The sequence below is a fragment of the Barbus barbus genome (assembly GCF_936440315.1).
Source record: "Barbus barbus genome assembly, chromosome: 35".
Classification (NCBI taxonomy): Eukaryota; Metazoa; Chordata; class Actinopteri; order Cypriniformes; family Cyprinidae; genus Barbus; species Barbus barbus.
In genome coordinates, this window is record NC_136763.1 from 3,392,068 (window position 1) to 3,418,134 (window position 26,067).

At 37.0% G+C, this 26,067-nt stretch overlaps 1 protein-coding gene across 1 annotated transcript in view; it reads right to left on the reverse strand.

Annotated features, from left to right (window-relative positions):
* The window catches only part of LOC306855134 (voltage-gated potassium channel subunit beta-2-like), a gene marked incomplete at its 5' end in the record, with an annotated part of 108,353 nt that overhangs the window by 73,527 nt on the left and 8,759 nt on the right, over positions 1-26,067 (reverse strand). The window lies entirely within an intron of this gene.

Consider the following 26,067-nt stretch of genomic DNA (forward strand, 5'->3'; position numbering starts at 1 on the left):
ATAAATAGACCACCTTCAATACAATGATAATAGGCTTTTTTGGTTACATACATAAAACAGTATAAACTGCTGAAACAGTGCAACGAAGATACACTAATGGTGACCTGTCCACAGTCAAATCAGCGTTATTGTTAACTAAAATTGAAACTATAAAAAAAAAAAAATTACAAATAAATATATATATATATATATATATATATATATATATATATATATATATATATATATATATATATATATATATATATATATATACATACACACACACACACAAACATCAACCAAAATAATATTTAAAAAATATATATTTATGAGGTCATTTTTCATTTAGTTTAACTGCTAAAACAACTAAAACTAAATAAACTAAAACTTTTAAAAAACTATATAGACAAACTAAAAAAAACAAAACAAAAAAACCCCAGAACAAAATTACTAAAACTAAAATCTAAACATAAAATTAAAGAAAATATGAAAGTAAAATCCAATGAGAGGGCAGCGCATGCAATGACTGTGGCAACTTCAACATTTGAAAGGATAATATGGCAAAGTTATTGCTTTCCTTATTCAAACTGATTTTTTTTCATGAATATATGGTTGACCTGAAGAATGAAAGCTATATCATACACTTGGAACATTATGAGCTATATCACCTCTTATCGACAATAGGGGTGTGACAAACCTAGCTCACGAGATGACACAAATACAGATACTTGGTTCACTAAAACGAGACAAGATTTTAATACTATTTTCAAGAATGACGTTTCACTTTACAGAGCAATTAAACAATGTTTAAATCCATTCAACTTTAATATTTAGCCACATGCAAACTCAGAAACATTTATTTTGAAATCATGATGTACAATAAACGGCATATTTAGAAATAGGTTGATATATTCTCCTGTGTTGGCAAAGGTTTATAAATGATTTACGTTACAAATCTAGTGAGATAATGTATACTGTTTTTCCAGATGAACGTTAAGCAATTGAAATTCACAGCATATAAGCCAACAGAGGAAGAGTTTAGCCCCTTTCACACATGCAGTCTTTACTGGTAAATTACTGGTAAGTTACCATAAAGAGATCATGTGTGAACAGGACCTTTTCAAAAATCCTGGTAAATTTGTTCTGGCAATCATATCATTCTTATGGAGATGACTAGCATAATTAGTAATTAGTAATTAGTAATATGTAATTAGCATGAGCTCCGCTCAAAACAAAGCTCCACTGCTTTTTAATTAGTTTTTCTATGTAAATATGTGCTAGATGGACATTTTGACCATTGCGCCTCGCAGCTTTTTCAACGTGTCGCACTTCTCCATTCATCAGGGCTGCAAGTCTGCAATTGGATATGCGCGTCTCGTATTTACAGGAGCAAAAAAACATTCTGAATGACTAGTAATGTTAGTTTGGTTGAGAGTGAAAGCTGTGCTCCTCTCATATCATTGTTAGGCGAACTCATGGACTCGAAAGTGAGATCAAGTTTTTTTTTCCGCAGCCAAACACTGCACGCCGGAGATCCGGCACGGTGCCGGAGAACTTTTAAGCCCTGTATTTTTTCCTACCATGTTAATCAATGGCTACCAGCAACTGTTTGGCTACTGACATTCTTCAAAATATTCTATTTTGTGTTAAACAGAAGAAATTAACTGATACATTTTAGAAGCAACTTAAGGGTGAGTAGATGACAGAATTTCTGTTTTTGGGTGAAATTTAAGGTCTGTCAAAAGGCATTTAACTGCATTCCAGGAATCAAAAATCTTAGTGTAAAGCATTGCTGAGAACATCTTTTGTTCTTTGCATCAATATGGTTTTGAAGTCCTGATCTGAACTCGTATCCAAGAATGAGAATAAATGCTAGTTTCTCTTGGCAGCTCATTATTGCTAAAGGGATACAATGAGGCAGCTGCTGGTATCGTGAGAGCTGGAATACTGCAGTGCTGCGGAAAGAGAGCAGACTCAGGCTTTGAATGTTGTAGCATGGCTTGTGTTCAGATTTACTGCTCTAATGGCCAGACCTAAGCAAGGTGCACTCAGCAGATTACAGCAACTGTGCACTTTGCACAGAGGGAACACAAAGTGACTCTCTGCTTCCATATCAAACTGTGTGAAAGAGGAGAGAGAAACGAGAGAAATGTGGGGAAGTTACTAGTGTAAGGAAAGCAGTAAGTACTTGAGAGGTACAACGAGGACATGCTAGATTGTATGAAGGACACTTCTGACTATGGATGAGGTATGAGGTATTTTTTGATGGACATGAACGCGTGTTTGATTAGATTTGGATGCATGGTGATTCATAAGTTAATAGAGTGCTGAAGTTGTGGTTTTTGCATGATGACAGAACCACATGACTGCAAAGGTCAGCTGACTCAGCACGCATGCAACAGCCTGCTGGCTGTTTTCCATGTTGAGAAAGACAAAGGGTGTGCCAGACGAAAGAAAGGTCACCAGCGGAACTCCTGCCTTGATGGAGAAGTGGTCCCAGCTGAAGTGGCATTAGATGCATTTACACTGCAAAATTTAAAATGCATAAATGATTTTATAACAATGTTATTTTTAAAAAAACACAAATAAATGTTGAAAAAGTGCAATGATACTTTTAAATAGACACTTGCCGCCATCTACTGGTGGTTTAGTCATGTTTTAATCAGTGAGCCATTTATTCATTCATTCAACCAATTCCTTCAAACGGCTGATTCATTCAAAATGAGGCAAGTGACTGTCCTTATGAATGGGCCACTGAATCATTGACTCACTCAATTCGTGCAAAAACGTGGATTCATTCAGTAATGAAACACTGCTGTGTGTTGCTCAGAGACACACAACAGTTCTGCTGTGGCTTTAATCGGAACTATTTTCGTCAGCGAAATTGAGCAAAAACAGTCAATATTTTGTCTAAAAGTCACTTAATTTTAACTTCTTGTTTATTTAAATACTATTGTTTAAAATCAGTGTCACATTGCAATTGTGTTGATATTGATATTCGGGGAAATGTCATGGCCGTATAATGTTGCTTAAAGGTGCCATAGAATGAAAAACTGTCTTTACCCTGGCATATTTAAATAATAACAGTTCTGTACATGGAAATGACATACAGTGAGCCTCAAACACCATAGTTTCCTCCTTCATATGTAAATCTCGTGATTAAAAAAGACCACTGAAAAACAGGCGAATCAGAACATAACACCGACTGTGACGCAACAGTCGCGATCACTACGCCCCCAACATTTGCATAAACCCGCACTTGTTCTAAGCCGGCCGAACCATCAGAAGCTCTGCAGGTATTGTAAACAAACAAGCGCGGACAACAGCGAAAATAACACAATAAATGTTATGTTCCAGGCCGTGCAGGGGGTGTGAAGTGCAGGGATGGGTTGGTGTCTGTATTCAGAAAGGCACAGAAAGCAAATAACGCGAGCCACTAAAGGGACATGGTTAGCTCCTTGCTAGCGGTAGCCTGTTACAGTACATAAGATTTCACTCTCAGTAAGGAGAGATGAGGATGATGGCGAATGACTTACAGATCCTGAGCACCACTGACAAGCATCTGATCTTGTGAAATGTGTGGTAAGTACTGTTGCTCCATAATGTAAACATAGTTTGTGTGATCGCGTCTCTTGAAAGTGAACTATAACGCGATCGATGGATCGTTCAAAAGCAGTTTCAATGCCTCGCATATTAATAACGGCTCCCTGATGCCCGCGTTTTATATACAGTATAATTACCCGACGATATAACTGCGAGAGAAAGTATTTAAATATATATTTTCCTCCCTGTGCGTCCTTCTTGCTGATGAGCCGTACTGTGAATCAGCCAATCAGAGCAGAGCTCAACATTGAGCTGCACTGTGAAACAGCCAATCAGAGCAGAGCTCATTATTATTCATGACCCTGCCAAATAAGCCAATAACAGACCGTTTCATTCTAGGGAGAAATCCTAGGGTTGTAAATGGACATGTAAAATCGTTTCTGGAGATTTTTTGCCCTTACCTAAGCCACATACCTTCTGTGTAGATATCAGAGAACAATTTAAAATACTGTATCAAATGCATTCTATGGCACCTTTAACTAAATCATATATTGAAAATATATTTTTGTCTTCTACCGCAAACACTGCACGCCGGACGATTGATGTCATAAAATTATGAGTATGTTTTGATTTAAAGGTTAGAAGCTACAGCTTACGTAAAAAAATAAAACGACACTTGTAAATTAAATAATTTTATATATACTGATTTATTCATTAGTGTGTAATATGTTGATTTAAACAAATAAGCTCTAAAAGATTTTCTGAATTTTTACAACTATTGCTTCAGACCATCAACAAATGTTAAATCTTAAAATAAAATGTTAGGGTTAACACTGCATCTTTCTGGGGGGGGGGGGGGGTGCAGCGATTGATATATAGTTATTTTCAAAGCTTCAATGTACTTTCAAAAAACCTTCATTATTGTTTATTTATTTCTAACAAATAAGTTCTTGTTAAAAAACTAACCAAAATTAAAAATATTTATATTGTTTACCACGCATGTTAATTTATATAGTCAGTAGTGGCGACCTCAGCAAAAACTTCAAATCGCAAATTAATCGTCGCAGTCTGAAACCCTGAAAAATAATTTCCAAAATGATATGATATTTCCTAAAAATTATTAATATTATTACTTTGAGGAAGTACATTTTGGTATACAATAGGAATATATTTCGGTGAGAAACTGTGAAATCACCAGAATCCTGAAACAATAAAAAAGATGTGCTGATATGGGTTTTTGGTCAAACCACCCAGCACTAGGCCTAGTCTTGAATTACATTTTGCCAAAAAGTAGCACTGTCTGCAAAAAGCAATTAGTCATTTCACCAAGTCACTTCTTTTTGAAAATAACTAATATTCTGTCTTTGCCTGTTTATACCTCCCACACATGCCATACAAAAGAGAAAAAAAGAAAGTCAAGTGCTGGCTTCTGAACATGAGATCCTCTTTGCTGAAACACAGGAGCCCTTGATTATATGACCAGCACAGGTCTGCAGCACTGGACGTGAGGACAACGCTCAAAAACATTATGTAAGTAGCCTATAAATGGACATATGCCGCAAAATACAATCGCCTTTCTTTTGAACAGTACAGCCTTGGAATATGACAACTAAGTTATGGCGCTTTTCCATTGCATAGTACGGCAGAGTACAGTTCGGTATGGTTCACTTTTGGGGGGTTTTCTAATTTCAGTTATGGAGCGCTCTTGAAGAGAGTTTCATCGTTTTGACTGCCGTAACCGAACGTGACACGCAGTTTGAAAGCTGAATGGAGGATGACAGACAGATGCAGCGGGGAGAAGTGTTTACGTGAACTTGAGTTTAATGACTTAAATATTCATCTGTACCTCACATTAAACTACGAAACGGCTTCAGAACACTAGGACTTTGACTCTATTTTGCTTTATAATGTTTTTGTGCTTTCGTGGAGTTTTAACAATAACACAATAGTATACGCACAATATCGGATTTGGATCGGTCTCGTCTGACCGATACCCGATCCGCAGAAAATGCCAGTATCGGAGCCGATAATGATATTGAGTCTCGGATCGATGCATCCCTAGTTACCAAAACGTGATGTGTAAACTCTGCTGATCACTGATTGGTCAGAGAAAATCGTCACTGCCTGCGTCATTGAACTTGCAACACGAGGCACAAAACACCCGCTTGATTTAAATCAGCACAGCCAGCGAAGGATGGAACGCAACTGTTTTGAATGAGCGCAACTTTTTTAACAACCAAAAAATGGCTGTTTCATTGTCTGTTGAGGAAGTACAGACGTTCCTCTCGGTGATAGCGAGGAGCGGATCCAGCGAGTGCTTGATGGAGCGACGCGGAATGAAAGTTTTTCAGGAGTTACGGGAGTAGAGGCGGCGCAACTATAACAACATGTGAATAATCCCGCCCACTCTAAAGCAGTATTAAACTGCAGTGGAAACGCAAACAGAGCCGAACCGAGCCTTGCCATGCCGTACTGAGCTGTGCCGAGCTGAGTCGTACCACGCAGTGGAAAAGCGGCATTACATTATCCTAGCTTCTAAGAGAATTCCTCAATCACTTTCTTAAAAATAATTTCTAATATTTGACATAATAATATAACTCATGACAATCTAAACTACTTAGTACTGTTTACATGAAGCAAATAACACACATAGGAATTATTAGAAGTTCACAGCATGCTCAAACAAGAGTCAGAAGCATTATGGATTATGAACCCATGTTTTGGCCAGAAGCAACGGTTTCATGTTAAAATGCCTTAAATGATGAATTTGTTTATTACAAACATGCTTTGGCTTCTGGAGTGGTATGGATTACTTGTGGATTATTGTGATGTTTTAATCTGTTGTTTCTCATTCTGACGGCACCCATTCACTCCATTGGTGAGCAAGTGATTAAATGCTACATTTCTCCAAATCTGTTCTGATGAAGAAAAAAAACTAATCTACATCTTGGATGGCCTGAGGATTAATACATTTTCAGTAAATCTTTCATTTCCGCTTAAACTATTACTTTAATTTTGAAGTGGATTTTTATATCCTTGAACATAAACCATTGTTAATGCACTCTCCAACTCAAGACATGTCCCATAGTGCCCTTGAATCACTTCAATGAAAGGTCTGTGTGACAAACGTCTAATCTATGTTGATTCCATCCTGCAGCAGACACAGTGACGGCTGGCCTCCAAACAGATGTCCAGATACTGGTCCCTAAAGGCAATGCCGTATAAAGCTCTCCTAATCCATAAATAGACTGAGACCATAAAAATGTCTATCTAATCTGACTCTGCTGCAGACAGAGGTGACCTCACAATTGGCTCCGACTTCCATCTTGGGACAGAGTGATCAGAGCAGGTTAATGTCTTCGTACATCAACCAGTGACTTGGTGAATGAGCATGTTGGTAAAAAAAACCAGTTCCATTTGTAAAAAAAAAAAAAAAAAAAAAAAAAAAAAAAAAAAACCTTGCACACAATTGATTCTTATAAGATGCTAAGTGAATATTTTGGTGTATTGATCAAAAGATTCAAATCCATTTCAAACTCATTAGCTATCAACTTGAATTAGTCTAATTGTTCACTCGCTGATTTAAGTGGTTCTTTACTTAGTTAATGAACTGCTATGATTACTTTTTTTACATTCAGGTAAAAACAACAACAACAGCTCATGTATTCTTTGTTACAATCAAAAGACTTAAAGAGGTCACTCTTCAATTAAAACATGCAAGTTTCAGAACTCAAAATGCACTTATCAGTTTAAAATATGAATTATTCTTTTCTACCCTTCTGAAATGCCCAGATTTGAAATCGGGAGAATTGTGATGTCACGATTTTCAGTTGTTCTGCACATTTCAAACATGCATTGTTTTAATTTTTTTAAGATTGGACACTTTTTTTTTTTGGGTGCAAGAAAATGTACAAACTTTATAAACTAACATTGAAAAACATAATATAAAAATCTGAAACTGTATTCCATGACCCCTTTAAACTAAAGCTAGTTGTTTACACGCACAACTGATTATCATAATAAACTGTAATTGATTTGCAAAAGAAAGCATATCTTAAAAAGAAACATTTAAGTACACGTGATCAAAAGCAAAATAAATTTTTAAATAAGTTTGTTCATCAAGGCTGCATTTATTTAATCAGAAAAAACATAAAAAAATATTATATTATAAAATGTTATAATTTAAAAGAATGGTTTTCTATTTGAAAATATTTTAAAAATGTAATTTACTCCAGTGATGCAAATTTTCAGCATCATTAATCCAGTCTTCAGTGTCACATGATCCTTCAGAAATTCATTACAATCCTCATTAGCATTAATAAGTGAATGAATAAATTAAGTAAAAAACAGATATAGAAAGAAGTTAATCTACTCCTCAATTATATAGATTTTTTTTTTTACATTAAAAATGCTCTTGGATTACATTCACCTCTCGCATCTCAAAGTACAAATGGTACCAATTACAGATCAGTACAACTATATGATTTACAATGTACATACTGCAGAGCTGCGGCAGTGAGGTTGGGGAACCCCTCTCTGGCTCTCACCCTCGGTTTCATTTCCATCTCACCAAAAACACAGACTCGTACTGTGCCAGCTTTACTCCCCTGCATTTGGCACAGTCGACTTCAGATGTATGCTCAGCCCGCTGGCCTTGCAGAGAGCCAAAAACGCTAACCGCACCGCTGCAAAGGTGAGGTATTCAGATTATGGCTGTCGCGGTTCGTCGATTTTCAAAATTAATCGACTTCATTTTGCTCGCGTCGACTAACTGGCAAAATACCGGAAGTGGCACATTTCACGGACGAGAATCCATAAAACACATTATTAAGACTATTTTAAAAGGCTGCATGATATATTAAACCCATTTAAAATAATAATAAAGCATAATTGAATTCACAGACGCTATGATTTTATTAAATAATTATATGTGATGCAGTTCAACCAGTATATGCGCTTTAATCATTTCCATGCATGTAGGTTAAGCACGTGCGCCTCAAACTCCATCTCTGCATGTTATTGTTAGTTTGTGTTTATTATAATGTTCATCTGGGAACGCAACGTGCACCATTTCATCAGATTTGTGAGGCAAATAATTTTTGACATCACGATTTCAAAATAAAAGCTCAAACCCTCACTCTGAGTTTACACGTTTTGATGTCCACATATTAATTTAATTACAGCATTTCTGTCCTAAAGAAATGGCCAAATATTAAAGATTAAGTGGACATTTGAATTAAATGGTGCTTGGTCAATATTAAACAAGGATTAGATTGCACAGTAACGTGTAAAAATAATCATCAGGCCACTGACGCCCCCTGTAGGCCTTTGTTGTAATGCGTAATCTACATTAGCTCTATTTTTTTATAATACATTATGTACTTTAACAGTTTTGTTCAATAGAACTATATGATTTCTTGCTTTTGATACTTCATTTGAACTAATTATTATTGCATCATTGCTATTATATATGTATTTGAAGTCATTTTAAAAGCTATTGTTCACTTACATCTATTTTTATTACCACAAAAAAAAATTAAAATTGGCCCTATGAAATCCGTTTTATTTCCAAATTCAGTTTTTTTCCACTTTAATTTTTCTATATTCTGTTTTAATGGTCAAATTAAATTTTATTAATCAAAAAGCCTCTCTAATTAATTGAGTTTTACAGTTTTATAGTTTTATTTGTACCAAATTCAGTTTTCCATTATTTTCTGGATTCAATTTTAATGGTTCCGTTAAATTTTAATAATCAAAAGCATCTCCAATTAATTGATAAATTAGTCGATAGATTAATCAGAATAAAAAGTCATTAGTGGCAGCCCTAATTCAGATTAATCTAGGCTACACCATGACGCATGACTTCACAAAGTCGACTGCCTTCCTTTTTGGGTTATCTAGGAGATGGTTGAATCAGCTCTGCATGATGTATTGTGTCACCGATCTTCAATGTGCTTTGTGGTGCTACATGAAGGGTGAAGGAAATGCAGTTACGTGTGGATCGCTGCTACAAAGGGATTAGGTTCCGCATAGGTGTGCATTTGAGTAGGAGGGGATAGATTAAAAATAACTCTGTGCACTGTGCCGCACTCAGTAATGTAAAGAATAGCCATGGGATCAGTATCTCTCTGTCTGGAGAAGAGACAGGCATGAGGAGTCAGGTCTGCGAAGGACAGACAGGCAGCGGCAGCAGTCAGGGGATGACGACATAGCTTGAGCCCGTTTAAAAACAACTCAAAGAATCTAGACTTCATGCTCATTGTCAAAATAATCTCTATTTACAATGAAATTGACATTGTGGTTTCTTCTAAGAACACATCGGCACTTACACAGCATATGCACATGTGACCCTGGACCACAAAACCAGTCATAAGGGTCAATTTTTTGAAATTGTGATTTATACATCATCTGAAAGCTGAATAAATAAGCTTTCCATTGATTTATAGGACAAAATTTGGCAGAGATGCAACTATTTGCAATTCTATATACAACTATATAAAAATGCTAACATAAATAAACGAAAGGACGTGACCCATACTCGGAATTTGTGCTCTGCATTTAAAGGGGACCTATTATGCAAAAATCACTTTTATAAGCTGTTTGAATACAGTTGTGTGGCCGCAGTGTGTGAAAACAACCAGCCTATAATGTTAAAAATCCACCAACTCTTTTTTTATTAAAACCAACAAATCAAACAGTCTCTCCAAATGAGCCGTTTCAGATTCTCCCCCTGTTCACGTCACCGAGGGGAAAAAGTCCTGCCCATTTGTGACGCTCTCTGTCCTATTAGCATAAACACAGCCCTGAGTGAGAAGATGCGGTCCGACATTACTGGAGTTATATACAATATCAGCACCAAAGAGGCTTTACAAGGGTTGTGTTTTGGGAAACAAAACTGGAAATATTCCAGAAAAAAATCAATACCAATGCTTCGTGCGCGAACGTCAGTTGCAAAGTAAGTACCACAGGTTTGTTTTCCAAATTGCTATTCTGAAAGAGCTTCTTGGCACTCTGTAAGGCTTATTGCTAAAGCTATCACTGTCTCTGTGTGTTTTCACTGATGCTGCCTTCAAGTGCTATCAGAATGATCGTGAATAGGAATGTGGTAGTAAAAGTTGCATATGAAAGCAATGTGAGTCGATCGTTTGCAGATGTCGAGCTCATAATCAGAAGTGGGACTTATAAAGTTTGTGATAGCATGAGACCAGCTATGCTGTTATTTTTATCCCGCAGTGCTCCCCGTCTGTGTAATTCATAAACGAATTTATTATGCACAGTATGATGCATAATACAGACTTGATGACAGACTTTGAAACAGTAGTTTTCTGTAAAGATAACAGGCTTGTATTAATAGTGGAATGTTTATTTACAAAGGCTAGTAGGGGTGTAAGAAAATAGCGATACACATGAGTATCGCGATATTTTGTTTGGCGATACTGTATCGATTCTCCAAAACGGGATATCGATATAAAATAAAAAAATCATAGAAGATTCATGGCAGTTGTTTCGTTTTGAGTTCATATCCCGACCGCTAGTCTTCATCTCTGAACTTAAACAGTGACAGGAAATACTAGCATCAGGGCATTCCACTAATGGAGGATGAAAGAATTGTTCCAGTTCTTCGGAACAATTCCAGTTCTTATCCCAATATATCGCCTTGCTTACAGTATCGCAATATATCGTATCGCAACCCCTGTATCGTATCGCCAGATTCTTGCCAATACACAGCCCTAAAGGCTAGCACTGCTAATACGGAGCTGGAGCTCTTGAAGCTCCGCCCTCTTCTCCAGGAGCAACAGCTCACTCGCATTTAAAGCAACACGTTCAAAACAGCGCGTTTTAGCTCACACCCTAAAAGTGGCAATTTTAACAAGCTGTAAAAATTTATCTGTGGGGTATATTGAGCTAAAACTTCACATATACGCTCTGGGGACAGTGGGCAGCCATGGGTTACGAGTCCGACTCTCTAACCATTAGGCCACGACTTCTATCATAATAACAAACAAAATACTATCATAATAACATAAGTCTCAATTGGTGAGAGAGAAGTCACCTGCACCCATGGGGAAAGGCCAGTGTGTCAGTGTAAATGTGTGTGTGAGAGAGAGAAAACATCACTCCTCATGTGCAACTGTGCATCCTACACCTGAAAACTCCTCCAGCTATGTCAAAACAACACAGGCTGTCCAAACATTTAGGTCGTCAAATCACCAGGAGGATTTACACTGATACAGGTAAACTGCCGGAACTCTCTCAGAGCACCCACTGACATATCAGCAGTCGTCCATACATCCTCTACACATGAATGCACTTATAAACAGACACATGGAGCGAAGCCAGATGCACATAGTGATGTTAAGTAACCTCATGGAACTCACAGAGAGGTGGTGTAGAAAGTCAGGGGTGTTTTACAATTAGCCTACATGTCAGTATCTCTAAAATGCAGTGCTGCTAACTCAAAATACTCCCTTACTTCAAATAATTCACAATTGTCCGGTCTTATTTTGTTTCTGTTGGCAGCTATTTTATGAGCAGGAACTGATTGAATCTTCCCCCCAGGATGCTGAAATACCATTCTGACGAATGCTGCTGCTAACTGAGGGGGAAAATGCTGCGAGAATGGTCCAGAATTTCTAATGAAACGTGGTGCAAATGCAGCACGCTGTGCTGAGTGCTGTAAGCAGACTGCGAAAACCCGCCCCCAGAAAAAGCCTGCCTGCAGCAGCTGCCCTGCGTGCACACACACACACACACACACACACACTGAGGAAGAGGAGGGAGGAGAGAGAGAGAGAGGCAAAGAAAACTGCAGTTGAAGAGAGATTAGAGCAAAGAGCTGACTAGTCACAGACATTCTAGTAGTGATGAAGGTAGAAGAGACGCAAGGCAGCTTTACCCTCAGCTGGAGAGCAAAAGACAAAGGCATGGCACTGGGACAAAGAGACATAACACTAAACCAGCACTCTACAATGCAATCATCATCATAGATCACTAGACATTCATGTTTATCTGGCAAAACACACTCTAATACATTGCTTAATGTATATGACTGTAGAACATGTTAGTTGACATCTCCTGAGAACTGCCTAAGAGCTTTCCTTTGGGACAGTAAAGACTCTTAAATATTTTGAACACTTTTGGGATAATACTGAAATTTTATTAGGGAAAAACAGTTGTTTTCATTATTTTTGTACATATAGGTTTGTTTCATTTTTTTATTTCCAAAGGCTGGGTTTAAATTTACTGTCATGTTAATGTTACAAATATAAAAAGTAAAAAAAAAAAAAAAAAAAAAAAAAAAAAAAAAAAAAGTACATTATATATAAAATGTGATGTGAATGTGAAGTGACATACTACCAAGTATGGTGACCCATACTCGGAATTCGTGCTCTGCATTTAACCCATCCAACGTGCACACACACAGCAGTGAACACACACACACACCGTGAACATACACCCGGAGCAGTGGGCAGTCATTTATGCTGTGGCGCCCGGGGAGCAGTTGGGGGTTCGGTGCCTTGCTCAAGGGCACCTCAGTCGTGGTATTGAGGGTGGAGAGAGCGCTGGATATTCACTCCCCCCACCTACAATCCCTGCTGGCCCGAGACTCGAACCCGCAACCTTTGGATTACGAGTCCGACTCTCTAACCATTAGGCCACAACTTCCCCCTACATATACTGTATATCTGGAGCAAAACAACAAATTAATTAAATTTTACAGCTTTATATGTGCGTTTGTTTCTCATTCACGCCAGGTTGAGACAAATGTCCACTCAAAAGATAAGCAATGTAAGGGAGTATTTTGATTTAGAATAAAACAGGAAAGTCTTAAAACAGAAAATAAATGCATGAATGAAACATGATAACATATATTATCTATATATTTAAATAACCTAACATTATGTACAGTTGCTAGTACATGTCAAGCTTTTCTGCTGCCTGTCATGTGTACAGAATTTTCAAACATGAGAAAGTGTTCAAACCCAGGCGAGCAAGTGGTTGACGTGGTAAAGAACAACAATACCTTAATGTGATGATTTGTATTGACTAACTATTATTGGAGGAATTCTGTTTACAATATTAAATCTGTACTTATTGGTCAACACATTTAATGTACTATGAATCATAATGCAAGGCAAGCATATTGCATGCAGGTTGACTTGTTCTAATCAGTTCCTCTTTACAAACTTGAATGGTATTCACTACTAGGGGACTGAACAATCAGTTAGTAATAGGTTAACCATTTTTTAAATCCATACATGAGAGCATGTTACATCCTTTACACTCAACCCTCACCAAAGTGACACATTGTGTTGGCCTCTCCGCCTGAAGGACCCAACAAACATCTATATATAACATCCATAAACACATGAACAAAAACACGGGCCATCTGTCTAATTACATGTCCACACATGTGACTCAGATCTGTGCTGTTTTCAGTGCATTTGCCCGAAGGACAGTCGTCTCCTGACTGTTCTTTATAAAAAAAAAAAAAAAGGCTAATCTTCACACTTAATCAACATCTTGCAATATGCTTCAGAAAAAAATAAAATAAATGCACAAGCATTACACTATGGATATGAAAACAGCACAGTACAAGAGCTTCAGGATAAGCAAACAACAACAACAACAAAAAAGCGGCAGTATACAGTTTAATGGTTAACAAGAATTTAAAGTGGCTCAGGTTTGCTGTGCATGCTGGGGTTTTGACACCTATGAGTGATTGTGGGGGGACACCTATGAGTGATTGTGCAAGCCTTTGAACGGGCGTCAGCTGCAGTTGTACATACGGCAGCAGTGCAGATTGTGTGGGCTGAAGCAAACTAATGTAAAGCTCTGCATGGTATGAGTGTGCATACTAATGTCGGAGCAAAATACTATGCTGCTGATATGGGTTGAATTCTGTAATGCTAATACAAGCCATTTAAAAAAATGCACACTAGTAGTCAACAAATGTGGGTTTTTCCAATGATCAATATCTACAAAAAAGTGTGTCTGACTGGCAATATAATGCAGATATATACTATAATTTAATAAATATAAAACCTAATGAATGCACATGAGATATGAACGTTCTGCAGAAATTACATTTATATTTACAATCAATATTTAGACTTTTAGAGCTGTTAATCCGCCAAACGGACACAGTTTGCTAATGCTGATAATATCACGATGACCAAATATCAGACTGGCAGAGCATCACTAGCATGCACTCATTTCAAAACTCTGAAAAATCTACAAAGATTTGGCTCACATGGCACATAATCGGTAGCGTGAATCAGCATTCTGTCAAACTGATCCCAGTATGATAGTTTTGTCAATAGACTGCAGCATTTCAGTGTGGGTTGTGATCATGTGAAAGTGCATCATAATCTTCTGCAACAAAACCATCGGTACTGACACCATTAATTTCTCGCTCACCTCTTACACAGGACATACTGGAGCAAAGGTGCCCACACACAAGAACATAAACAGAGACTGATCCAATTGGTGAGTTCAGTCACGCAGCAAAGCTGCGATTGGTTAGAGACCGACTGCATAGCAGAGAAGCAGCTTTACACAGCAATAGTCATCCTGCCTTGTGCCTCTCCAATTCTCCCCTCTGAATATGATTTTTCTCAGTCTTTATGTGTGCGAGTGTGTGTGTGCTATTTTTCTTGTCCCAAGCTCCTTCTCATCCTTTTGCATTCTCACTCTTTCCCCTTCACGCCTCAGGCTCACCCTGCAGCACATACACATGTGATTGTCCTATGAGAGACCTGACTGATGGAATGCGACCTCTACCTCTTTGACAGATACTGACACAGGACAACATTTAGTCAGCAGAAAAAGCCCACTGGATAGCCTCAGGCTAGAGGGTCATTAAAAACCATGATGAAAATGCATATGACAAACGCAAATACACTACATAAAAAAGGGGCTTTTTTTTTTTATATAAGAAAGGTGCACATGAAGTTGAATCCACCTCAATGGATTGTTCCTAATATTTATGTTCATTAGAACTTGGTGTCAAACATGTGAAGTGGACATCCAATGATGCTGTGATGCATGTGCACTACCTTTCAAAGTTATTTAATCAAAATAAAGGTAAAACAGTAATATTGTAAAATATTATTCTAATTTAAAATGGGATTATATTTAAAATGTAATTTATTCCTGTGATGCAAAGCTGAATTTTCAGCATCATTACTCCAGTCTTCAAGAAGTATTTCTTATTATAATCAATGTTAAAAAAACAGTTGTTTTGCTTTTTTTTTTTTTTTGTGGAAATTAATTTTAATTGTGATTCCTCGATTTATATAAAAAAAAAAAAATTGTGGCAAAACATTAAATTCTAATTTATAAATAAAATCAGAGAATCACTCAGCCCTAATTTACAGCATTCTGTAAGAATGTAAATCTTTACTGTCCCTTTTAATCAAAAAGCCCACCTGTTTTTCCAATACATTTAACATTTCAAAAACTACTTCAATTCTACTGTTTCAAGAATACAAACTTAATGCATTGCAATTAAAAAGTCATGTAAGTGTTGTGTAAGTGTTATTTTTATCATGAGTCCAGTATGTTGGGATAGAAAACGCTACAACTACTAGACAATCAAATTTTTATTTTTTTCCCATCAGTGTTTTACAACAAAACTTCAACCATCTTTAAAATGTAAAGTGTTTTTCAGCCTAAAACTGGTTATAATAAGATCATATTCTTCTCATCTAAAGGAAACAGTTTTGCAATGCTCATCTGGATAGGAAATTTCAACATGATCTCAAAAATAGTCTCGAGTTAACAAGTAACCCTCTCATCTCCTACTTCACTGATGACTTAAATTACATAACATTTTACAATAACTGTTTTGTAATTAAGTTAGTATGAAAAACAAATTTAGAAACACTCTGAACTCCCATCAGTGCTTGCAAGACCTCCATCAAATCTATATTACTTTTATAATGCATTTCATATACATGCTGCTAATACGTTTCAGGAAAACGCTTCAATGAAATGACCTTCATTCCCAAGGAAGGATGTTCCAAGAAATTCTTTATTTAAACATATGAGGGAACCCGAATAGGAAGGCCAGAGGACAACTCAGCAATCTGACAGAAATCTGTTCATGAAATAGAATCAATGTGGTGTTTTATCAGAACCAGAGCTTCCATTGTTGAAAGGTCACTCTTAGAGGCCCACAATAAATTGACAGCAATGATGCAGTGCTTAAAAAATAAAAAAATAGCAGTGCTTGGCCTCGACAGCACAATCTAGATGGTCAAGCTGTTCGTCTCTTCAGAAAGAAAAGGGCAAATGAGTGTGCTCTAGTTAAACAATAATGAGGAGAGAAAGGAGTCGTGCCTAATTAGTATATTCAGCTCATTTGCATTATTCTCTTTTTAGGCAATTATGCAATGTAGGAACAATAATCAAGTCAACTGAAGTTAGCTATCTGCCAGGTTTGGTCTTAATAAGACAAGTTACCATTTCCTTTATTAAATTAAATGTTAACTCTACTTTAATTTCTGCTGAAATGTGGTTCTGGGCAAATGAGCCTGGACATAATTAACGTGCTAGTTAGGATAGAAATAAACATCCAAATGTAGGTCAGTGAAAAATGAACAAGACCCCAAACTAGGGCTGGGCGATATGGCCAAAAAAATTCGATAATTTTTCTCATATCAGTCGATATCGATAATTATCACGATAAATGTCAAATCTTTATTTCTTTCAAGTTTAAAGCCAGATTTTTGCCCCAAAGTGAAAGTTGTAGAAGCTAATTCATTTTCCTTAAAATAAATATCTAAACAAAATTATATATATTTTCTTAGTTTCTGCATGTTCTAATGAGTGATATTGTTTCAAATCAAGGAACAGGTTTGGGTTGCCTAATAATATTAATATCATAATTTTTTTTGTCTCTTAGAAATGAACATTTTATAGTAGCTATAGTTAGGTTTAGGGCTGTGCAATTAATCGAAATTCAGTTTCGATTTTGGCCTCCAACGATTATGAATATACAGTAATCGAGATAAAACGATTATTGCGCCCATTCCATCCCCTTTCCAGCGGTGCGCTTTCACTCCTCCATAAAAACCAAATTTCACGTGCGAATCAGTAAAATCACGTAACGAGTCTATTGCAAAATGGGACATGCTTGATTCATTTTAGTTGATTAGATTTATTCATGTTTTTAAAAGTGTGAAAGAGAACTTGCGCTTCCTCGGGAGGTTTACGGTGTATGCGCTCACAGACAGACCACAACAAGGACATTTAAAGTCATTGCACCTAAACGGTCAAATACATGTAAAAATTTGTCAAAATGTAGCGCTCTGTGACTATTCACGTAAACCCTCGTCGGTTATGTAATAAATGAACGTAAAGAGTTGAGAATGAAATGCTTGTGTAACAGTGATCCGTGCAGCTCTTAAAGTGACAGCGGGCTAATATTCCTGCTGCAACTGTGTGCTTTATATTAATCAAACAACAAAAGACAAAGACAAAATCACTCACTTATACTTTCAAATTTAATTCAGTTCTAATTTAAAATAATCTTGTCATTTAACGGTTAATAATCGGTTAACAAGCGTTGGTTGTCGGTTAGGAAAAATAACCGAAATGAACATCCCTATTTTGAACATGTCAAAGGAGAAAGAAAATTTAATTTTTATACAAACAATATGTGTTTTTGTACTAAAAAACAGCCGTTTGCAACGTGTCTTTTGGGCGCTCAGGTTCGTTATTTCTAATGTAGATGCGCAACAATCACACACACTTCTGCGCCACATGACGGCTCTGACAAGGTTTTGTTTTTCGCCGTCCATGCCATAGGTACAGATTTATGTTTCTACCAGTCGGTGCCCACTGCCCTCACACTGCATAACATGCACTTGTAATATCTGAGAGAGAAGGGAAAACTGGACGTGCTGGCAGTGCTCTCTCTAACACATAGTGAGGGAAATCCACCTGCGATTCGAGCGGAGAGGCTACTCACGGACTGAAAATGTGCTCTGCAATAATAACATGATCGGTGCCTATGGTCCACGCTGATAGCTGTTCTGGCACTTCCGGGGCAGTTTTTTTAGTTCTCATCTCCATAAACATATATAATATAGCAGTAGAGCTAATACAGTGGCTGGAAATCTGTTTATCCTTCGGTTCCTCGTGCTTCACCATCTTCATAGAGAACGTGGTTCATGGTTGCTCAGAGTGCTTTGGAAAGAAGCTGGAAATGGCACGGCTGCAATTTCCACACCTTGTTAGACGCTGGAAGCAGGGAAATCTATTTAGAGCACCTTATTGTATTTAGGGTAGGGGTGTGCGATATGACGATTTTTGATCGTGGATGATAAAAATGTCTCCACGATCTGCTTTTGAAGAAATATCGTAGTATCGTGCTACAGCACACATTATGTCAAATACAGTTCTGGTCTCCGTCTCTATATACTGTACAACACGACATACAGCAGTAGAGTTACTCTGACAGGACACTGCACTTATTCACGATCGCAAAAGTACATTATTTGCGCACAAGCCTTGCTGGTTAAAAGTTTAATTTGCGCGCTGGTCTGACGTGCGCTTTTTTACTGAGCGCATACACCTGAAGCACGCGCGCTAAAAAGCCTGTCTAACAGCGGCTGATTACTCAACTAACTTATTTTTTGCGCTAATACTGTCAAAACACACAAGGTTTACATACAGACTGAGTTGGTTATCTCTAAAATGAAAGTAAATAGTTAAGAGAGAAACGGATGCGTGCCTGTATATTAGATGCGTGCAGCTCTTAAAGGGACAGGACACTAAACATGCTGTCGACTGTCATTAAAGGGATAGTTCACCCTAAAATTTAATTTCTGTCATTATTTACTCACTCACATGTTGTCCCAAACCTCTATTAATTTCTTGTGCTGAACCCAAAAGAACATATTTTGAAGAATGAGGGTAACCAAACAGTTGCTGGTCTACATTGACTTTGATAGCAGGAAAGAAAAATCCTATGGAAGTCACTGAGGACCAGCAACTGTTTGGTTTTCCACCTTCTTCAAAATAGCATTTATGTTCAGCAGAAGAAAGAAACTCATTCAGGTTTAAAACAACTTTTGAGTAAATGATGGTATAAAAATAAAACATTATGACAGAATATTTATTTTTGGGGGAACTATTCATTTAACGTTAACAAAACGCAAAGAGAAAAATCACTCACTATTCTTGACTGAAAAACTTTAATACAGTTGCTTTAGGAATCAGTCTATATAGTGTTTTATTTTTATATTTGTTCATTCAATTTCATTGAATGCTCTGCTAAATACACCTATTGTACCTGAAAATAAAGCACTGTTTGTTTTATTTGTATATTATGTGTATTTGTAATTTGTATCTTTGTTCTTATTAAAAAATAAGAAAGATAGAATGATGACAAAGATTTTTATCTTCGCCCACTTTGGCCTAAATATCTGCCATGTCTTTTTTTTTTTTTTTTTTGTTACCTTGAAAGGCTTTGTCTTTCTAGTTTGGCTGTAATGCTCAGACAACTTGTAAAACCAACATGACAAAGAATCGTGATAAAATCGTGAATCGTGATATTTCTAAAAAAAATCGTGATATGATATTTTTCCCATATCGCCCACCCCTAATTTAGGGATGCACTGATACCAGCTCGATACTGAGCTCCTGTACTCGTACTCGTTAAAATGCCCCGATACCAAACGCCGATACCACACAGCATGTGATAAGTGCCATATTCAGTCAAAGAAATACAGACAACAGAACAACAGACAGCAGAATGGAGTTATTAGAGATTAAGGATGTCTACGAAGTATATGCATGCAATAAAATTAATGTTAAACATTCAGTATTGACGCCTGTATAGCTGATGTGAGCGAGCTGATGGGCTAAGCAAAGCACACTGAGTGCGAGCTCATCGAGTGAATATCCCTTTCTCACAGTCATCACTGGATAGTTTTAGTTTGGTCGGATATGCCAAAAACAAGCAAGTAAAACAATACACGAGTTACTTAACGGTAGGGAGGGAGGGAGAGAAAGAGAGCGTGCGCGCACTTCTGTTGTGTGATCTTTATTGATGTTCGCTCACTTGGCACACGCATCATTTGGCTTAAAACTAAATCGTAAATATAAGACAATTTATAGGAGTATTCACTATAAACCATCATTTATTTTCAACCTTAAGCATACACGACAGCCTATGCACTATGTTCTGTACTTGTCCCTCTCATGCTGCATCAGTACAAATACGTGCACGAGTTTTGCTTGCTTCGTGAGTGATTATGCATTATAAATATGAGTGGCTTTGGAATATAAAAATCGCAGCACGTTTCAGATGAAAAAAAACAACAACTTTTATTTCTGAAAATATCACAGTTAGGAGATTTATAACGAGTAGTTCCCTGCATTATTACAGCAAAACGCGTGATTACAGTACTGAGCCGCTGCAATGGAGCAGCTCTAATGCTATTAAACAGTGAAAGTAACAAAAAAATTTAATGGGCATAATTAAGTGTGAAAATAACCAAAGATATTATACAGTCAAATCAAAATAAAGTAAACTGTGACATATAACCAAAAATTCTTCATACAGTGGACTACCAGTAAAATTTATACAAATTTGGGACAAAAAATTATTCAGACCGAGTCTGGGAAAAGTTCAGGTTTGCATGAACCTGGTTTACAGCATGCCCAGGAGACTACAGGCTGTCATTAAGGCTAAGGGTGGCCCGACAGAGTATTGATAGTTGTGTAAATATTGTCATACTACCAGCTGTCTGAATAATTTTTGGTTGATTGTAATCCATTATGTACCTTTCTATCAAAGTTATCTGACATTATCAAGCTGAATTTGTTCTGACACAGTTTAACTCTGAGATCTTGTCATATTTTATTACCATTTTCTAAACTATAACGAATAAACCGTGATAATGTGAGAAATTTTAAAGGTGTTTGAATAAACTTTGGTTTGACTATTTATTTGATAAATGAAGTTAACCAATTAACATTATACATACTCTTTTGGTTTCTGTACCCAATATTTAAAAAATTTACAAACGCAATGAAAATATCAGTATCGGTACTCGGTATCGGCAAATACCAAAAATAAAAGTATCGGCATCGGGCGAGTACTGGAAAAAGTGGTATCAGTGCATCCCTAATTGTATTAATGAAAATAGCGATATTTGGCACCAGATATCAATTCTCGTATCGCATGGAGAAGGATCACGATATATTGCCATATCGATTTATTGTCCCACCCCAGCGCGCACACAGTTAAGCATTCCACCTTGACAATGCAGCCTGTTCATTATCATAATAAAAAAAAACAATCAGTCAAACTTATGGGCAAAAAAACCCCCACACTGCTCAGTTTAATATGTAGTAAAATCTGTGCCGTTAAGCGTTATCACCGTACCGCCGTGAAGTTATGCAAAACATTTTGTTTTCTGTGGATATTGGAACGCGAGTGAAGTAGGCTTACACAAAAGGTAAATAATAGGCTATTTTGGCATTCAAATACATTGCGAATACGGAAACATTTAATTTTGTGCCGAACGAGAGATCCAACGTTGGTTTCAGTTTCGTTTTAGCCTAAATTAATTTGTTTTGGTTTGTCGTTTATATAGCTATAGCTTCTTACATTTTTAATTCTTGTTCTTTTCTAAATAGCCTACTGTTAATTGAAAGGTTTTGTTGTGGAGTGAGGGGAACTAAATGTTTACGTTGTTTATTATAATGTTTGTAATTCGTGTCAGAATATTACTAAATGAAACAGCCTATAGGCGACTTATGTTTCTCTCTCTCTCTAAAAAAACGTAGCAAAATTGATAAATTACTGAAAAATAAATAAATAAATAAAATAAATAAATAAATAAATAAATAAAGTGACTAAGAATTTTGACTGATTAATACAATCAGTTAAACGGTTTATCGGTCGGTTAACGGTAAAAAATGAACATCCCTAGTTCAAAATCAAACAGAAATAAATTTAATAACTACCATTTCTGTCCTTTTAGTGTGACACCCGTAAAAGAACCACAGATTTGTTTTTATCTCAAAATAGTATTACAATAGGGTAGATACAAATATCACAACTTAAAATGGTATAATTTTCAGCAGTTCTGAACGGATGACAGCAAAGTTTGTCTTGAAATTGTCCAACAAGTCATGGGGTAAACAATGATGTTAATTATAATTTCATATTAAATAAATATGAAAATAAGTGTCTAACAAAGAAGATAAATCTCTCTTGCCATTTGTATTAAGATTCATTTTTGCTATGTCTCACAGCATAGGACAAATTTGCGTTACAATTCAGTAAAAATGTTTAAAAAAGCACTGAAAGAATTGACGAAGGTAGAGACCCTTTATATTTTCTCAAAGATCAGACTACATAAATATATGCATTTCTTTTTCAAAAAAGGTATTTTACAAAAATACCTATTTTTTTACTGTCTATTTGTCAACTACCCGCAAGCGTTTGTTTCATTCATCGAACTCAAATGTGGCATAAGATCTATGCAAGTAGTTGCAATATTACATTGCCGCTTGCTTTATCATTAACCTAGACAAATGTGCGCTATTCAAGTGTTTGTGTGGAGTGTGGAAGCTGAATGGTAGTGCGCTCACTGCATGACAGTTAATTTGGAGGCGCCAGTGCAATCATTTGCATTTTGCATTTAACTTGAACTCTGTCATTTTTGGTCATACAGATAAGAGTAATACATCTTTCAATTCTGTAAAAGGTCTATTTTCATATGTGTGCACTCACAATACAACAAATCGTTGTGCTTTTGTAAAATAATAAAAGAGAACAGGGTGCACTTTCTACCGTCTAGGCTTCTGTTAACTTGAGTGAGTCAAAAAAAAAAAAAAAAAAAAAAAAAAAAAAAACCAACCAAAACACTGTGTTTGCATCACAGACATGAAAAATATATTTATAGAAAGTGAAATGTCTACTTTCAAATAAACAAATAAATATTTTCTGATAGGGCTGTGTATTGGCAAGAATCTGGCGATACGATACGTATCACGATACAGGGGTTGTGATACGATACATTGCGATACTGTAAGCAAGGCGATTATATTGGGATATTTCTTATTTTAGGAACAGGATATATATTTTTTAGGAAAGCTGTCGTTAAGAACACACCACCATAAGCAAACCTTAGCAAAAAATAAATAAGTAAAAATAGTTTAACCAGAACACACTGGGATCTGCATTTGCAATAATCAGTCCCTATTAGGGCTGCACGATTAACCTTTATCGCATCGATATTGAGGTTTTAACTCCCGCAATAACCTAACCTCAGGAGACTGAGGTTTTTTCCCCCGCCTCTGACATTTGAGTGACAAACCTATTAGCCAATCAAAATGGTCGAATCTCGTGTTCCTGGCTTGCTGGCCAATTAGAAATGGCAATGGAAACAAGGTTGTATGCAGTGCACCGGCTTTCTGTCAGCAGCAAAGCAGCTAACACACAACGGCTGTATCCGAAATCGCCCCCTATACCCTCAAATAGTGCACTATTTGAGGGGACGGCCATTTTAAGTGGTGTTCGAAACCTTAGTGGATGTTCTCGAGTGCACTCATTCAATCCCACAGTGCACCGCAAAAACGAGTGTACAAGCGATGTACACTCAACGGCTAGAGAATCCCCAGAATGCACTGCGAGAGTCGCGCGCCGAGGGAATTCCCGCGTCTCACCAGAAGATGGCGCCCGCAGCTGAATCATCCATTCATTGATTTTAGAAGCGCTCGTCCACGGCGTAATACAGTGGAATACAACAAAGGTACAAAATTAATTGTAAATTGACTTTTAGGGTTTATACATAATTTCCGTGACAGAGTTCAAGATAAATCCTTCAATCTTTCTATTGGAGCTGCCCGTTTCAAATGATTATTTAACAGGAAGCAAACTATGCAAAAGCGGCAGTCCTTCCGGTGCACTTAGTGTCCGAATTCACTCACTCGTTTTCATTCACTCCTTCAAGTGAACTATATGAGTGGACTAATGTAGGGAATAGTGAATGAGGGTATAGGGGGCGATTTCGGATACAGCCAACGTGTACCTCGAATTGTGCCACCCTTTTTGAGTCGACGTCACGATTACATCACAGCACAAGCTGGAGGCAAAACAGAGGGAGAACTGGAGGCGGCCCATTCAAACCAGCGCAGATTCAGCAACATAAGGAGCTTTAAATGTAGTCTTGTTGTGATGTTGGGTGCCAGAATCGACATAGTAACTTACAGGCTCTGATTTGAAATTTTATCGCTTACCTGCTGCCACTGCCAGACAAAAACGGACGACTGTGATTAAAACGCGATAAAACCAGAGGACTGGACAGAAACGACCGTCAAAATGCTCGCGTTTGCAACGCACACTTCTTGTCAGAAAAGGTTCAATAAAGTATTGTCTTTTGTTGTTATGAGTGCGTCTATAGATTTCTTATGCATCTCACGATTATGTTGTGTATGAAATAATGTCTGTGTGCATGTGTGTAAAAACAACAAACTTATAAGCTTAATCATTTGTAATTGTATTGTTATGAGTAATTGTGGCTTGGAATAATAATGTTTTTGTAAAAATAGTTGCCTGCTGAAATTGAAAATACATCTTCATGACTAGATAGACGCTGTGAGTCTGTCTTAAGTACACAGGTTAGATGTGAGTCAGTCAACCGGAGGGAATCCTGTCAGATCGTCCATGCTTCGAGGAAAAGCGTACGCGGGTCGGCCGATCTAGTTTCGTCCATTAAAGTTAACCTTTTCAAATAACAATCACGGTCCTGGACAGTGCGTGACCTTACATATGTGGGTGAAATCGGATTTTCTCCAGTTATTGTTAAAAAACAAGCTAACAAACTTCATAGCTAGCGTTAGTGAAGCGGTCAGTGGAATCTTTCTGCCTCCAGCTAAGCTCCGCCCACAGAAAAACGTCACAATGTTTACTAACAGAAAAAGGGTCAAAAAGCTTGTAACTGCGCAGAAATGGCCGAAGGCACTTCTTCGGTGACGGGAGAGGAAGCGGGGGAGCACTTGGTTAACAAGAAGGGTGGTACTTCAGCTGTTTGGACTTATTTTGGATTCGCGAAGAACGACGTGGAGCAAAAGAGTTCTAAATGTAAAATATGTCGACGTGCCGTGGCCAGATCCAGAGGAAACACTACCAATCTATACCAGCATCTTAAAAATCACCACCGACAGCAATATGATGCATGCACATCAAAATGCACGCAAAAATCGAAAATCGCAATCTCAATATTTGTCAGAAAAACCGCAATTAGGTTTTTTCTCAAAATCGTGCAGCCCTAGTCCCTATAACATTCAACATTATTGAACCACTTTTTGTGCAGTACGAGTAAAGGGGGAAATATTCAAGTGCTTGCATGATTCTTTAGTAAAATGTATGTATAAAATGTATTTTATAAAAAAATAAAAATATATATATTTATAGACTCTAGTTTCACATTTTACGTTTACAATTGTGACATGCAATGTCATAACATTTGATCTGAACAAAAAAATTACATCTGCTTAATATCAATGAAAAGT